The 14943-nt window shown below is 39.9% G+C and overlaps 1 long non-coding RNA gene across 1 annotated transcript; it reads left to right on the top strand.

Moving 5' to 3' along the window:
- Positions 1 to 7086: 7086 nt before the first annotated feature.
- On the top strand, positions 7087 to 14521 carry LOC117479000. Its single transcript, XR_004555518.1, has 3 exons — positions 7087 to 7114; positions 8111 to 8176; positions 14480 to 14521. It is a non-coding gene; the product is annotated as an uncharacterized LOC117479000 (long non-coding RNA).
- Positions 14522 to 14943: the final 422 nt, after the last annotated feature.

The following is a 14943-nucleotide window of genomic DNA, read 5'->3' as shown; positions in this document are numbered from 1 at the left end:
TCAGTGGTTAGATTTTGACATGGGTTGTATAAATTGATTATCCTAATGTTATCTTGTTTTCTAGGGTTGCAGATTTCCACTATAATACTCTCTATATCATCAGGAGATTGCACCTCCCTATATGCCACACCATATTTGAGAAACGTGGCAGACCCTCCACCATTTTGATTATTACAGTAGCTCTATCATGCCTTATACAGCTAAATCCCGGAATGACAAAGTCTAAGTGAGGTCGTAACCAGGTTTCTTGCACATGTATTACCTCAGGGACCACCTCTAGATCATATATTTCTTGAATTCCTGACCATTAGCTATGAGGCTTCTTGCGTTCCACTGTAGTATGTGCAGCACCATGATTAAGGATCTGACCCTCATCCTGAATTTCATTTTCCCCAACTCCATTTATAGCTAGCATTGCATGTATCTGGTCTGCTTTAATATATTTAATGTCAAGGAATTGTCCAGCTGCCTCCACAATGGCTTTGATTCTATCACTTTTCTTTTTTAGCTGTAATGCAACATTTATTCATCATCCTCTTTACTCTTGGTGGCGCTGTGGGGTTGGATTTGAAGATTACTTTTTGGTGTGTTCCTGCCATTTTGTATTGTAATTCTCTGCTCCATTCCACTAGGGGTCTTATTGATTGTTACTGTTCCCCTTACTTTCTTTATTGCTTCTGCGTATGAAACTTTGTTTGTAATCTTGACTCTCTGCACCTCTCTGGCCTCTCTCTGTACTTCACATCCTCCAAACGCAGCACTGTGATCTCCTCCGCAGTTACAACATTTAACCTTTGCATCAATTTCACATTTTCCATACTCATGTTGTCCTCCGCATCTCGCACACCTTAGCTGTCCTTTACACTGCTGCGCTGTGTGCCCCATTCGTTGACATGCGTAGCACCTGAGAGGTTTGGGGATGTACTCCCTAACAATGAAGTTCAAATATCCCATTTGTACTACATTAAGGTTCTCTCAAACTGAATTAAAACTGATAATGTTTCTTTGAGTGTGCCATCCCGTTTGCTTTTAAGCCTTGTGGCTTCCACTACTTTGCCTCCTTTTATTTAATTTTTAACATCTTCCATTGACATGTTCAATGGTACTCCTGAGATTAGTCCTCAGTTTTGCCATTGCTCCTGGGACATGCACCTTCATTTTCACCCCATTCAGTGAGTTCATTCCGAGAATCTTATCCTGCTGCTGTTTGTTACTAGCCTATGTATCAATACCCGCTTGTTGTTCATGAACTTAGCAAATTAAATTTTTCCAATATCTTTTTCAATTGCTTTGGTAAGCTTAATCGGGTGGTAATGCCCACCATCCTGATTGAATTATATTACAACTTTCCACTCGTGTTCTAGTTCTTTATTCAGTTGCTTGGCTGCCATTTTGACTGACTTTTGATTTTTTTGTATTGGCTAGCCTTGTCTGCTTCACCAGACCAATCCGACCAACTTCACGCTCTTACTGAGCTATCTCTTTCTCTCAAAGATAAAAGCTGTGAAACAATCTCAATAATTGGCAGCATGTTGAGATAGGAAGTTTTAATATCTTAAAGGTGGGGTAGGTAAGTTTGAGAAACCGGCTCGAGATACACCTTTTGTTATATTCCATGGAATGCTCTTAACATCCCGATAGCAATGAATATCTTAAGTGCTTTGACAAAAAATCCATACAAATATTTCATCTGTGGAAGCCGTGGCGCTGTAAAAAGCACGACCAATCATTTTAGCCGGCCCGGCTAAAATAACTGGATGGCCTACCTGCCTGTCAGCCTTCCATCTGGGCACAAACTTATCTCGTGCCCTCATTGGTCATGTGCGCGTTCGTGTGTGTTGGAGGGGCTCTGTAAGGAAGTGGCAGATTTTTTCCGGCTGTGTATTTTCAAATTCTAGCGCACTCAAGCTGGTTTCTCCAAAATGACCTACCCCACCTTTAAGAGAAGAGCTTGAATATTAAAAGACAACAAATAAAAAATACAAACTCTTTTGGCTCCTTCCTGTCTTTCTACTGGGTCTTTCTTGGCTTTATACTGGAGTTTTTTTTCTAGCTCTATCGCTGATAATTTTCAGAACTTGAAGGCTCTATACAGAATATCTTCTGGTTCTTTTCTGGATCCATCCACTATCTCTTGTCTCTGTCTTGTGAATTACACTTTTGTTACTGGAGCAGGTAAAGCATACAACAGATACTTTCAGCATTATCGGAGCACCAAGTGGAAGCTTGGATGAAACACAGCAGACTTCTAAACAATGAACACCTGCAACTTAGAAGAAATAAAGTTGGGTTTTAAGCGTTCTAATATTGCAATCCAAACCCATGATGTAATGACAGTAATTAAGAATAATTTAGTCATTGAATAATAATTTCAGTAGATTTAATCAAACAAAACATGAACATATTGGACATGGCCTCAAGACTGTAACCTCTTCACATTCTGTTGAAATAGTCAATTACTAGCCATATCTTACACATTGCTGTTTTGAATCATTAATATGTGGATGACAGTTGAACTGGATAATTTAATGTATGCCACCTGCTGGAAAGAAGACGTATTGCTCTGTTGGCGTCGTTTGGACAACAAAAACAGAGTTAAACTCTCATTTCATAAACAATCTTTGAGCACACAATCCAACAGCACGTTTTTGGTCTAGCATCACTTTACAAAACGTTTGCATTAAGACACTAAGACTAGCTGGTCCATTGTAAAGGTCAGTCCACCTTAAATGATCAGCAGGTGAAAGGCAGGACACGGGAACTTGGTCCTGAGGAGATGTAACGATTATTAAACAAGAAAGTTGTCGAGTCAAGGGGTCAAAGAAATGAACATTTGTGATTATTAGCGAATCGGTTGCAAGTGGGTGAAATCAGGTTTAGCTTAGCTTAACGTATTACATGTAACGGCATTAGGTCATCAGGATATAAAATAGGCAAATGTGTTCCCTTACAGTTACAGAAGCAAAAACAATCAGATAACAGGTATATTTATGTAAAACAGGGCTCATTAGCAGGATAGCAATGATACAAAACATTTAGAAATAAAGAACAATACATCAAATCATCCTATATCTCTATATGGAGACTTGGAGCCCTCAATCCACAATAAAATGGTTCATCAACAGTCAGTGGTTAAGGTATAGATCAGAAAATCAGTATAACAAAAACATTAAACATATTGTCCACTTACGTTGATAAAGATAGAGTTCATTTAAGTCTTATATGAATGTTGTGCAACAATGTTAATCGAGTCAGGCAGATTTTTCTCATGTGTGAACTGTCATAAGACTTATTCATTGTCCTCTCCATCAGCTTCTGTTTCCATGTGTTCAGCTGAGCTGCTGATTGGAAGTTCTGCCTCTTAGTTATCCTCAGTTTGAATTTCATTAGTTAGGCCCCAAGCCTGTTTTTCAGGTCTCAGGCTCGAAAATGACATTTCCAGAACAAATGACCATAACTGCACTTCTAAAAGGGGGAAATTAATAATCTTTTTTCTCAAAGCAATGATAAACCTGTGAGTTGGATGTAGAAAAGTCAGAATCAATATAGATGTTTTTTATTTTAAAGAAAATTCAGATTGAATATAGTAAAAAACTGTAAATTATAGTGTCCGTCCAAAGATTATTTTTTACTTATAGTGAAAATTACCCTTGGATGATGGTAAGGTAGACTAAAAGCTTTAGGAATCCAAAGTACAACATATAATAAGTACCCTGTATCGAAATTGATGCAAAACAAGTGACATTTGACCTTTTTAGAGAGGTTTAGCAAACAAAAACTCCACCTCTGGGGTGATTTGGGTGGAAATGTTTTTTTTTGCCGTTTCTCTGGAACCCATTGGTCGATTTTGATGATTGACATCTCTTTTTAACCGTTAGAGCCAATAGAATCGAAGTGGAATTTCCAAATACACACCCACGTTACCAAAAAAAAGGTGGGGGCTTCACGCATGGAGTTTTGCACAGAGTGAACCTATCTCACGCTCTGACATCTGAAAACGGGAAACTAGGTTTATTGCTTATGAATTATCAAAAATCATTTCAAAGTGACACAGACACATTGGATTAACCTATGGATTAACCTTCAGCAGCGTTTTTATCATTTTAATGACATTGAAGACAACTTTTGATCAGACAAGAACGAAGGTAAGAGATATTGCCGTGTTTGCTAACTAGCGCCACATGTTGTGATGTCTGTTTTTGTTGATAAGTTCGCAAGTTCTTATCATGGAGTGATGATGTAGGTACCTATCGATTCTGTGTCTCCTCGCGATGCTAATCGATGGGTTGGATGTGCAGCTACGATAAGTAATAAGGGTGTTATGAGTGAGTTTCTGTGCAACTGCCGTTAGCATTTGTTCGCTCGTTGCTAATTTAGGGGCTCAGTGTTAGCTTTGTGGTTTAAAAAAAAAAAGAAAAAGAAAAGATCAGTTAGCTGAGTTTCTTCCCGTTACATCGATATGAACAATTCATAGTTTATTACATCTTAAGAAGCCCTCAGACGCTGTTGCTTGCAGATGTTGTGGTTTCGGCCCCTTCGGCGGGTCCGTGGGGCTTAAGAGGCTTTGAGGACTGACGACCAACACACTTGTGTCTATTGAAACAATTACGCCATTTAAATCTTTTGTCACAAATATTGCAGCTGTATATTTCCTCTCCTGTGTGGACTCTCATGTGTGCCTTTAAACTTCCACTCCGTGAATAAGCTTTCTTACAGACTGAGCAGCTGTGTGATTTCTCTCCTGTGTGGACTCTCATGTGTTCCTTTAAATGTCCACTCTGTGAAAAAGCTTTCTTACAGACTGAGCAGCTGTGTGGTTTCTCTCCTGTGTGGACTCTGATGTGTTTTTTTAAACTTCCACTCCCTGAAAAAGCTTTCTTACAGACTGAGCAGCTGTGTGATTTCTCTCCTGTGTGGACTCTCATGTGTCTCTTTAAATCTATATTCTGTGAAAAAGCTTTCTTACAGACTGAGCAGCTGTGTGATTTCTCTCCTGTGTGGACTCTCATGTGTTCCTTTAAATGTCCACTCTGTGAAAAAGCTTTCTTACAGACTGAGCAGCTGTGTGGTTTCTCTCCTGTGTGGACTCTGATGTGTTTTTTTAAACTTCCACTCTCTGAAAAAGCTTTCTTACAGACTGAGCAGCTGTGTGATTTCTCTCCTGTGTGGACTCTCATGTGTTTTTTTAAACCTCCACTATCTGAAAAAGCTTTCTTACAGACTGAGCAGCTGTGTGGTTTCACTCCTGTGTGGACTCTCATGTGTTTTTTGAAATGTCCACTCTCTGAAAAAGCTTTCTCACAAACTGAGCAGCTAAAGGGTTTCTCTCCTGTGTGAACTCTCATGTGTCTTTTTAAATGTCCACTCTGAGAAAAAGCTTTCTTACAGACTGAGCAGCTGAATGGTTTCTTTTCAGCACTACGTCGTGGATCACTGACAGATTCATGTCTATTTTTCAGTAAGTTTGAGCCTGATGCAGGTTCTCTGGTCTCCTTCCAATCAGCACTGTCTTCAGTGTCAGGTTCAGAAGAGTCTTCAGTGTCGGGTTCAAAAGAGTCTCCAGTGTCGTCCTCAGTCTTTGGTTGTAAACTGCTCTCTGGATCTGAGTTCCTGGCTGGTTCTGGTCCTCGACAGTCATCTCCATCAGCTTCTGTTTCCATGTGTTCAGTTTGTCTTTGATGAGGCTGTGAGGACTGAGGTTTCTCTTCATCATCTTCACTCTTCACAGGGTCAGGAGTGAAAGTGGACTTGGTGATATCAGCCTCCTCCAGCTCCTGAAGTGTCTCTCCCTCCTGATTGATCCTGAGTTCCTCCTGTTCCTGCTTAATGTGTCGGGGGGGCTCTGGGTCCTCCTGGTCCAGACTGGTGCTCCACTCCTGCTGGTCAGGGAGAACCTCTTCTTTAACCACCACCAGCTGCTGGACGTCTGCAGGAAACAGGAAACACACAGTCAGACATTTTTTTTAAGTGTTAGCATTTAAAAATCTAATCACCATTAAAACGGGAGACATTTTTCAGCCCTAATAAATGCCTTTGTTTTTATACTTTAATATTATCTTTCTTAGTCCCACCTATTGTGTATTTTTGTTGGCTCAATTCACCTTATGTAGCCCAGCCCCTTTCCACTTCCAGTTAAAAATGAAAAGGAGTTATTTATTCTGGTTTAGCACTAGCTGCAATGTAAACAATGAATTGTATTTGGGATCGTTCACAGCTACACTACGCCTATAGAATGGTAATACTAAAAATATATTGTAGGGCCATATGGTGTCTTACCAGATTCCATGTTATCTGTGCTACTTGTGCCAGTCATCAAGGATAAAGCTGGGAAGATTAATGGCATTGATAATTACAGACCCATTGCTTTAGCTAGCATTCTCTCCAAAGTGATGGAGAAAATTCGGTTGGATAGGCTGGAAAGGTATATTACCACAGCTGACAACCAGTTTGGTTTTAAAAGAAAACACGGCACAGATATGTGTATTTTTGCTTTAAAAGACATTATAGCAAAATATAGAAGCCATAATTCCACCATGTTTCTGTGTTTTATTGATGCTTCCAGGGCATTTGATAGACTGAATCATTTCAAATTATTTGACAAAATGTGCCAGAGAGGGGTACCCAAGTACATAATAAGGATCTTAGCCTTCTGGTATGCACATCAGACTATGCAGGTGAAGTGGGGCAATACTGTGTCTGAACATTTTTATGTTGGTAATGGGGTCAAGCAAGGTGGGATTTTATCTCCTTTGTTGTTTAATCTGTACATGCACTGATAAAAGTAAAACATAGTGGTTATTCGTTTGATGTGTTTATTCTCACTCAAATAATTTTAAATTATTAGTTTGATTATTTAAACTAATATTCCTGATTTATATTTATGGTTGAACCTATTGTTTTATATTGATAGAATATAAACTGACAGAAGGACATTGAAACTGAAACCATTAATTTGTTCAATGTAGTTTTATTAAATCAAGCTTCATTTGCGCATGCGCATTGATGACACCGCACACAGAATGTTCTGGCAGTACACGCGCTGTCTTTCGCAGTTCGGTGGAGGTAACCAGCAGACTTCATCCAGACACTTGGAAAACGAGCACATGTGATACTGGTAAGGATAAAATAATATTAATATGTATATAATATAATTTCACATACCGAAACATTAACGTTTGTCTGAGTATATCTTCCGTTGACTCTGACCGGCTGTTGATAGCCCTTATAAGCTAACGCTAGCATGCTTTATTCAGACATTAGCTTTAGCCCGCTTGGAGTTATGGGTGGCTAACGTTACTACAGTCCGGTAGCTCAGTTAAGAAAAGGTAACGTTATTTATGGGAAACGTTAGCCTACGTGTGTCTGGCCGTGACTCTGACTGAGTAGGCTGTAAAAGCTTGTGCTAACGTTTAGCATGCGCTAACGTTTAGCATGCTTTATTCAGACCACGCATTATCCAGTGAAGAACACTCAGCAGAGCATATACTTCTCAACACAACATTAACTGTAACGTTAAATGTTCTTAACTGAGCTAGCGGACTGTACCCATGACTCCAATTCGACTAAAGGCTAAAGTCAATGTCTGAATAAAGCATGCTAGCGTTAGCGTTAGCAGCGCTCGGCATGAGTCATGGCCAGATTCAAAGGCAGATCTACTCAGACAAACATTAAGTATCAACTTTAACTTTTCTTAACTGAGGCTTGGTGGCCTGTAAACAGTATGAACAGGCGGGCTGCGTGTTTTCTATTGTAAATAAATAGATAAGACTATGAATTTGTATTTATTACCAGAGTAGAAATTCTGGTGTTAAACTTCAATTTAAGGAATTTAAGTAAGTGGGCTTCTTTCATATTGACGAGCGACTTATATTTGAATTTTCGAGTTCAATTGATAAAGATATTGTAAATGTAACGTTAGTTTACAACATTGTGCTATATATCTTTACATCACCAAAATGTTGACCACTGTCCTAAAATAAAGTATAGGCTTTGAATAACGAATTTAAGTTTAATGTTTGATATATTTTTAATATGTCAATGATCTTCTTGTAGCTTAGACACTTTGATGGCTAATTAAAGACTAATGAAAGGTTTTCTCTTTAAACTTCAGGGAAGCAGCCGTCTATTCCTACTGTTCTACCCATGTGGATGTTCCTGTGAATGGTCATTGCTTGTGGTAAGTTTAAAAAAAAAAAAAAAATGTCATGAGGGTATTCGCTATAATCAGGCCACCCTTCAAATTGGGCTCTGGCAAACATGTAGTATTCAATCGATTTTGACACATCAAACAGAGCAATTTTCTACCAAATCATTTACAAAAAGTTACAGCGTTGTCTACTCGGTACACTAAAGGTATCTCTTCTATCTCCTGTTTCCTCAGTTATCCATGCATGTGGAAATGTAAAGACTGTGACAATTCATTTTCAAGAAGATCGGAACTTTTGAAACACTACAAGTTTGATCATCAGCATTATGGGCGGGGTCGTGCCTACCCCTGTATTCATGAGAATTGCCCATGCACATGCAAGACATGGAAAGCTCTACTCACTCATCTAAGCAAATTCCACTCTGCTCAACAATCTTCACAGAACAATAGATTTTCAACACTCAAGTGCCACGTTTGCGACAACAATCTGCATTCTACTGAGCCAGACTATTTTCAACATATCAGGCAGCATTTGAAAAATCATGAATTTGTAAATTGTATGTTTTCTGGTTGCTCATACAAAACAAATCATTACGGAGCTTTCAATACTCACAAATGGAGGAAGCATACCCCACATACACTTAATGATTTCAAGCCTGGAATTGTTGATGGGTATGATGTTGTAGAATCATTTGAAACGGGTACTACTGATCAGTTGAATGATGATTTGCCATCTGAAGAACTTCCTGATGAAGAATCAACAGTTTCGACAGATATTGAATTAAAACTTTCCTCAGTCCTACTTAAATTAGAAAATTATTTTCTTGTATCAAGTGCAGCTGTGAATGAGCTTCTAGAAGAGCTGCAATATTTAATTGGTACTGCCTCTGTGCCAGTTACCCAAAAGACTATAATCCACTTCTTACAAGATCGCAATTGCCAAGTTGATGAATCAGTTGTGAAAGAGTTGGCCACTGAACTTTGCACTTCGAATCCCATTCAAGCTGCAATAGGAAACCGTGGTCCACTGTCAACCACTTGAAAATGGAAGAAATATTATAGAAAACACTTTAATGTTGTTGAACCAGTGGAGTATGTGTTAGACCAAAAGAATAGAAGGTTTTTTCAGTATGTGCCTATACTAAAATCTTTGCAGCAACTTTTAAACTGTGAAACTATACTTAATAAGGCTGTACATTTGAAGGAAAAATATCAGCAAAGGGAGAGTGATAAGCAGGTATACAGATCTTTTTGGGATGGTCTTCTCTTTAAAAGACATTCTATTCTCTCAAAAGAGTGTTCGATTTCTTTGATTTTGTATGTTGACGATTTTGAAATATGCAATCCACTTGGGACATCCCGTAGAAGACACAAAATCTGTGCCTTATATTGGATTTTAGGCAATCTTCCACCTGGTTGTCATTCTTCCTTGTCCTCTATTCATTTGGCTGCATTGATTAATACCAATGATGTGAAAGTCTATGGTTATGAAAAAGTGTTAGAACCTTTGTTAAGGGATCTCATAACATTAGAACAACAGGGTGTTTTTGTGGAAAAGTTGGGCAAACATTTAAAGGGCACAGTGCAGTGTGTTGTTGCTGACAACCTTGGAGCACACGGTATTGCTGGTTTTGTTGACGGTACGTCTACACAGCAGCGTTAAAAAAATCTTGGAGGTGGGCGTATCTGAAGCTTGAGGATTTTTTGCGAGCAACCAATCACATGAATCTCCCGCCCGCGACATACGAAGCAAAAAAGCCTGAAGTAAACTGGATATAAACTCCCCAAAACAGGCGAAAACCTACCACTGTCTCTGCCACCTCCCTCCATGCCTGGCTCCTCCGGTTTATATCCCGGTAGATCTGGTCATAAAGCACCGGGTGATTGATTCGCTACCGCTAATTTCTCCTCCATTTTTTGGAATATGAGGAAATGACCTGCGGTATGTCTCTCCCAGCATACACGCCGTTTGATTGGCTAGAGCTTGAACTGTCAGATTTGCATACACGGGATTTGATTGGCTGACGCTTTCACCTCAGCCTCAAAAGTTGAACATTGTTCAACTTTGAATCCTCAAAATCCTCAAAATCTCCGCTCGCCTGCCCACAATGCATTTCGGTAGGGATGTCCCGATCACCTTTTTTTGCTCCCGATCCGATTCCGATCATTTGATTTTGACAATCTGCCGATACCGATTTTTCCCGATCCGATCTTTATGCAATGCATTAAGAGGAAAAAAAAGGTAACAGATAACGGCTGGTCATCCAACGCGATGAATTCAGCTATCTTGGCTGTTATTTTTTTGGCCTTTTCACTGTTCTGGGGTAGTTTCTCTTTCCTTTTAAAAGTCTCTGAAAGTGTCGGTTGTTTCAGTGCCGTTACCTGAGTGGCCGCTGTGTACTCGTCGTGTTGTTGTTGGTGGTGTTTGTATTAGATTGGTCATGTTGAACGTAGCTCTGTTCTTTCCACCACGCGGAACCTCCGCCTTGCAAACATTGCATCTGGCTGTTACACTGCCTTTGCTTTCAATTTTATAATACTTCCAAACTCCTGACATTTTCTCTGTCCCGACTCCCGAGTCACCAGCTGAACGTAGCCTCTTGTTAGCTTACTGCTACTATTAGACACTGCGCCCACTCTGTTGCCAGATTTGAGAGAAATAAGCAACCAGGTCTATGAAAACAAGCCCAAAAGAAGCAACACATACATGATGTTGTGTAATTTTAACCCAAAACTAAGGCCTCAGGATGACTTTAAGACGTGAACATGGTCATTTTTGTTTTGTAACATTAAATAAAATGTATAAAAATATTTTATATAAAAAAAAAAAAAAAAAAAAAAAAAAAAAAAATCCGATCCCCGATTTTTTTCTCCCGATCCCCGATCACGTGAAAATCACGTGATCGGCTCCGATCCCCGATCACGTGATCGGATCGGGACATCCCTACATTTCGGCGAAGAAAAGTGAGGGAAAGTGACGTCACCCCATTCAAAGTGAATGGGCAGAAGCGTTTCAAGATTTTTTTAACGCTGCTGTGTAGACGCACCGTGAGAGTTTTTCCAGCAGATTTAGTTGCAGGTTTTGTACAGCAGATAAATTAGATTTCCAGGCCAGGGAAGCTGGATGCTTTTCTCGGAGAACTGAGGAGAATCACAAAAATCATCTGCAAACCATTGAGGAAAATTCTTTGGCCAATTGTTATGGTGTTAAGAGAAGCTGTGTTCTTTCAGAAAAACTTTCCCATTTCAATGTTACCACTGGTTTTCCTCCAGACATTGTCCATGATTTATTCGAGGGAATAATCCCTGTTGAAATAGCTCTCTGTCTGACTGTATTCATTTCCAATAAATATTTTACTTTGGCCACTTTGAACAAGGCGATAGAAGATTTTCCCTATAAATGGACTGATCGAACCAATCGCCCCCACCCTGTTCCACTAGCCTATGCATCCAATAAAAAGATTGGTGGAAATGCACACGAAAACTGGAGTTCACTACGATTTTTTACACTTTTGCTTGGAAAGAAAGTGCCCATCAATGAACCAGCCTGGCAACTTCTTGGTGATTTAAAAGACATTGTGGACCTGGTTGTCTCTCCAGTTCATACTCCTGAGTCAATTGGTTATTTGAGCTTCAAGATCTCTGAGCACAGAGTGAGATTTAAGGAGGTTTTCCCAGACTCAAACTTTGGACCTAAACACCATTTGTTGGAGCATTATCCGCAGTTAATCTGTGAGTTCGGGCCATTGGTTGCGCTATGGACCATGCGTTTTGAAGCAAAGCACAGCTTTTTCAAAAGAGTTGTGCGGCATTCCACCTGCTTCAGAAATGTGCTACTGTCATTAGCTGAACGACATCAGTTTCTCATGGCACATCACCTTTACCTGTCCAGCTTGCCTGAATCCCCCCTGGAGGTAGCAAGTGTTTCAACTCTTCCCATTGACCTTTTGAAAGAGGACATTGCATTTGCTATTAAGCAGAGGCACCCAGACTTAGATGCTGTGTGCTTGGTCAAAAATGCATTTTACAGTCGCATAAATTACAGGATTGGGATGATCCTGGCACATGGCTCTTTGGCAGGGCTGCCGGAATTCACGGAAACAATCCAGATGATTGTTATCAAGAATAAGCTGCTTTTCATCGTCAGAAAGCTGAGTGCATGGTATAGGGAACATTACAGAGCCTATGAACTGAAACCGTGTCCTACAAAGAAGGTGGAACTTCTTGACTCAAATGAACTGACTGATCCATACCCATTGGCTGACTATACAGTTGGGGGAATGCGGCTGATAACTCTTAAAAGATACATTCATGTATAAGGTCAGAATGAGTATATATATATATGAACTTTGTATGTAATACTTTGTAAAGTATAACCCAATGCAATTTGAAAAGAAAAAATGCATTGAGTGTACACCTGCATTTCATTAATTCCCTCTATTTCTCTCTTTCTCTTAGAGCGCCATGGCTGATATTGGACCACCTGTTCGATTGCTGATCATCTTGAACGACGACAACAGCGTAAGACTGGAGCTTCGAAATGGGATTCCCAACTCAATAGAAGAGCTCATTGAGGAGGTCAAGAATTCATGTGGATTAGAAGGTTACATAAGGCTACAGTACAAAGACACTGATTTTGGGAACACATTTGTTAATCTTACGGGCCGTCTCCACAGCAGCGTTAAAAAAATCTTGGAGGTGGGCGTATCTGAAGCTTGAGGATTTTTTGCGAGCAACCAATCACATGATTGCCCGCGACATACGAAGCAAAAAAGCCCGAAGTAAACTGGATATAAACTCCCCAAAACAGGCGAAAACCTACCACTGTCTCTGCCACCTCCCTCCATGCCTGGCTCCTCCGGTTTATATCCCGGTAGGTCTGGTCATAAAGCACCGGGTGATTGATTCGCTACCGCTAATTTCTCCTCCATTTTTTGGAATATGAGGAAATGACCTGCGGTATTTCTCTCCCAGCATACACGCCGTTTGATTGGCTAGAGCTTGAACTGTCAGATTTGCGTACACGGGATTTGATTGGCTGACGCTTCCACCTCAGCCTCAAAAGTTGAACATTGTTCAACTTTGAATCCTCAAAATCCTGAAAATCTCCGCTCGCCTGCCCACAAAGCATTTCGGCGAAAAGTGAGGGAAAGTGACGTCACCCCATTCAAAGTGAATGGGCAGAAGCGTTTCAAGATTTTTTAACGCTGCTGTGGAGACGGCCCGTTACATCTACACATGCGATAAAAGATTTAACAGTGATCAAAGTTGTCGAATTGAGATACCATTAAATAGTACCCCTACAAGTGGACTGTACAGTGAAGACTCCTCATCTGGATCTGTGAATACAGATGACACAGTACTACTTAGCAGCTCTTCCTCGGAATCATTAAGAACACAGCAGTGGCCTAAAGTGTTTCCAATCCCGGTCTTCTCCTATGACACAGAATGTCAATTACAGAGAGGAAATGCAGAGTACACAAAGAACCAATCTAGACTGACACTAAGCTCAAAAATGCTTTCAGACATACTCGAGAAACTGGCTGATAAAGTCTACACATACAAAGCATACCCTACAGATGCTGACTTTAGCGATGTTGCTGAGGCATTGACATGCAAGCATCCCTGCCTAAAGGAACCAGGGTCTTTCAATGAGAGCTATGGATGGAAACAAAGGATGAAGGTAAAAATGGCTAACTACCGGACTCTACTCAGAGCACACGGAACATCTGCAGAGCTCAAGAAGAGTCCTACCCTGCGAAGAATTTAAAGAGAGCCAGGCGAGCTGAGGCCAACCATTTTCCATCCTTGCCGATTGGTGAGACTCCAGAAAGTATGGAGCAAGAGAGAATTTCCCTTTTGGCAGAACAACAGAAAATAAACAACCGGCAATCAATAAAAGAAAAGATGGCGAAGACGTTTGGATACCGAAGACAAGAAAGAGTTCATCAGAGGCCAAGCATTGAAGGCCTCTTGGAGTGGTGGCCTGCACTTTTTCACATGAAAGAGGTAATTCTTTTTGATGAAACCCTTGATTGTAAGCCTGTAGTGGAGAAGAAATGAAGGCCCAACTAACTAACAACTATAGACAGCCTAGGCAAATATGTTGACGTTTTATTTTTAATATATATCACAATATAAGCTTTACATCTATGACTCTTTGTGTCTATTTGGTGGTGGTTTTCAATAAATATGTGGATTAATTAATTTAAATGTTACATTCATACAAGCTGACTTGGAGTACTTTTAATCAAAACGTTGGCTCTTTATAAAAAATATGTGTATTATAAATTCTCAGTGTTTTTTGTTTTCTATGCTGCTTATATTTTCTAGGTAAATGCTGAGTTCATGCGCATAACAACATTTCCATTGGAAAAAAAGTTATTGGCGCAGTTGTACAAACACTCCACCAAACTGCTGCAGGTCATCAGGAGCAGGGGAGGAGTTGTGAAACAGAAGACCACCGGGATCTTGCAGGTTTTAGATGAGGTATCTATGAATGAGTTTTTTCTCTGTGGGATCAGTGGCTGAATAGTCCTTTTTTTTGCATTTGATTTAAAATATATATATAACTGTTCTTACTCAGACTGTGGACATCACCATCAGAAGAGAATGCATCCTGAAATCTCTAATGATCTACCTGGGTGAACCATCTCATCAAAGAATTCCAGGTAAGACCTCCTACTCACTCACAAGATGTTTGTTCATAAAAGAAAAATAACATATTTGTACTGCATGCAAATAACTGCTTGGTTAAAAAGCTAGTAATTGTTGATAACCTCCTGAGCTTTCCTCTT

This window comes from Trematomus bernacchii, unplaced genomic scaffold, assembly GCF_902827165.1.
Source record: "Trematomus bernacchii unplaced genomic scaffold, fTreBer1.1, whole genome shotgun sequence".
Lineage (NCBI taxonomy): Eukaryota > Metazoa > Chordata > Actinopteri > Perciformes > Nototheniidae > Trematomus > Trematomus bernacchii.
Note: the sequence above shows the minus strand (reverse complement) of the source record. Positions and strands in the feature narration are given on the sequence as shown.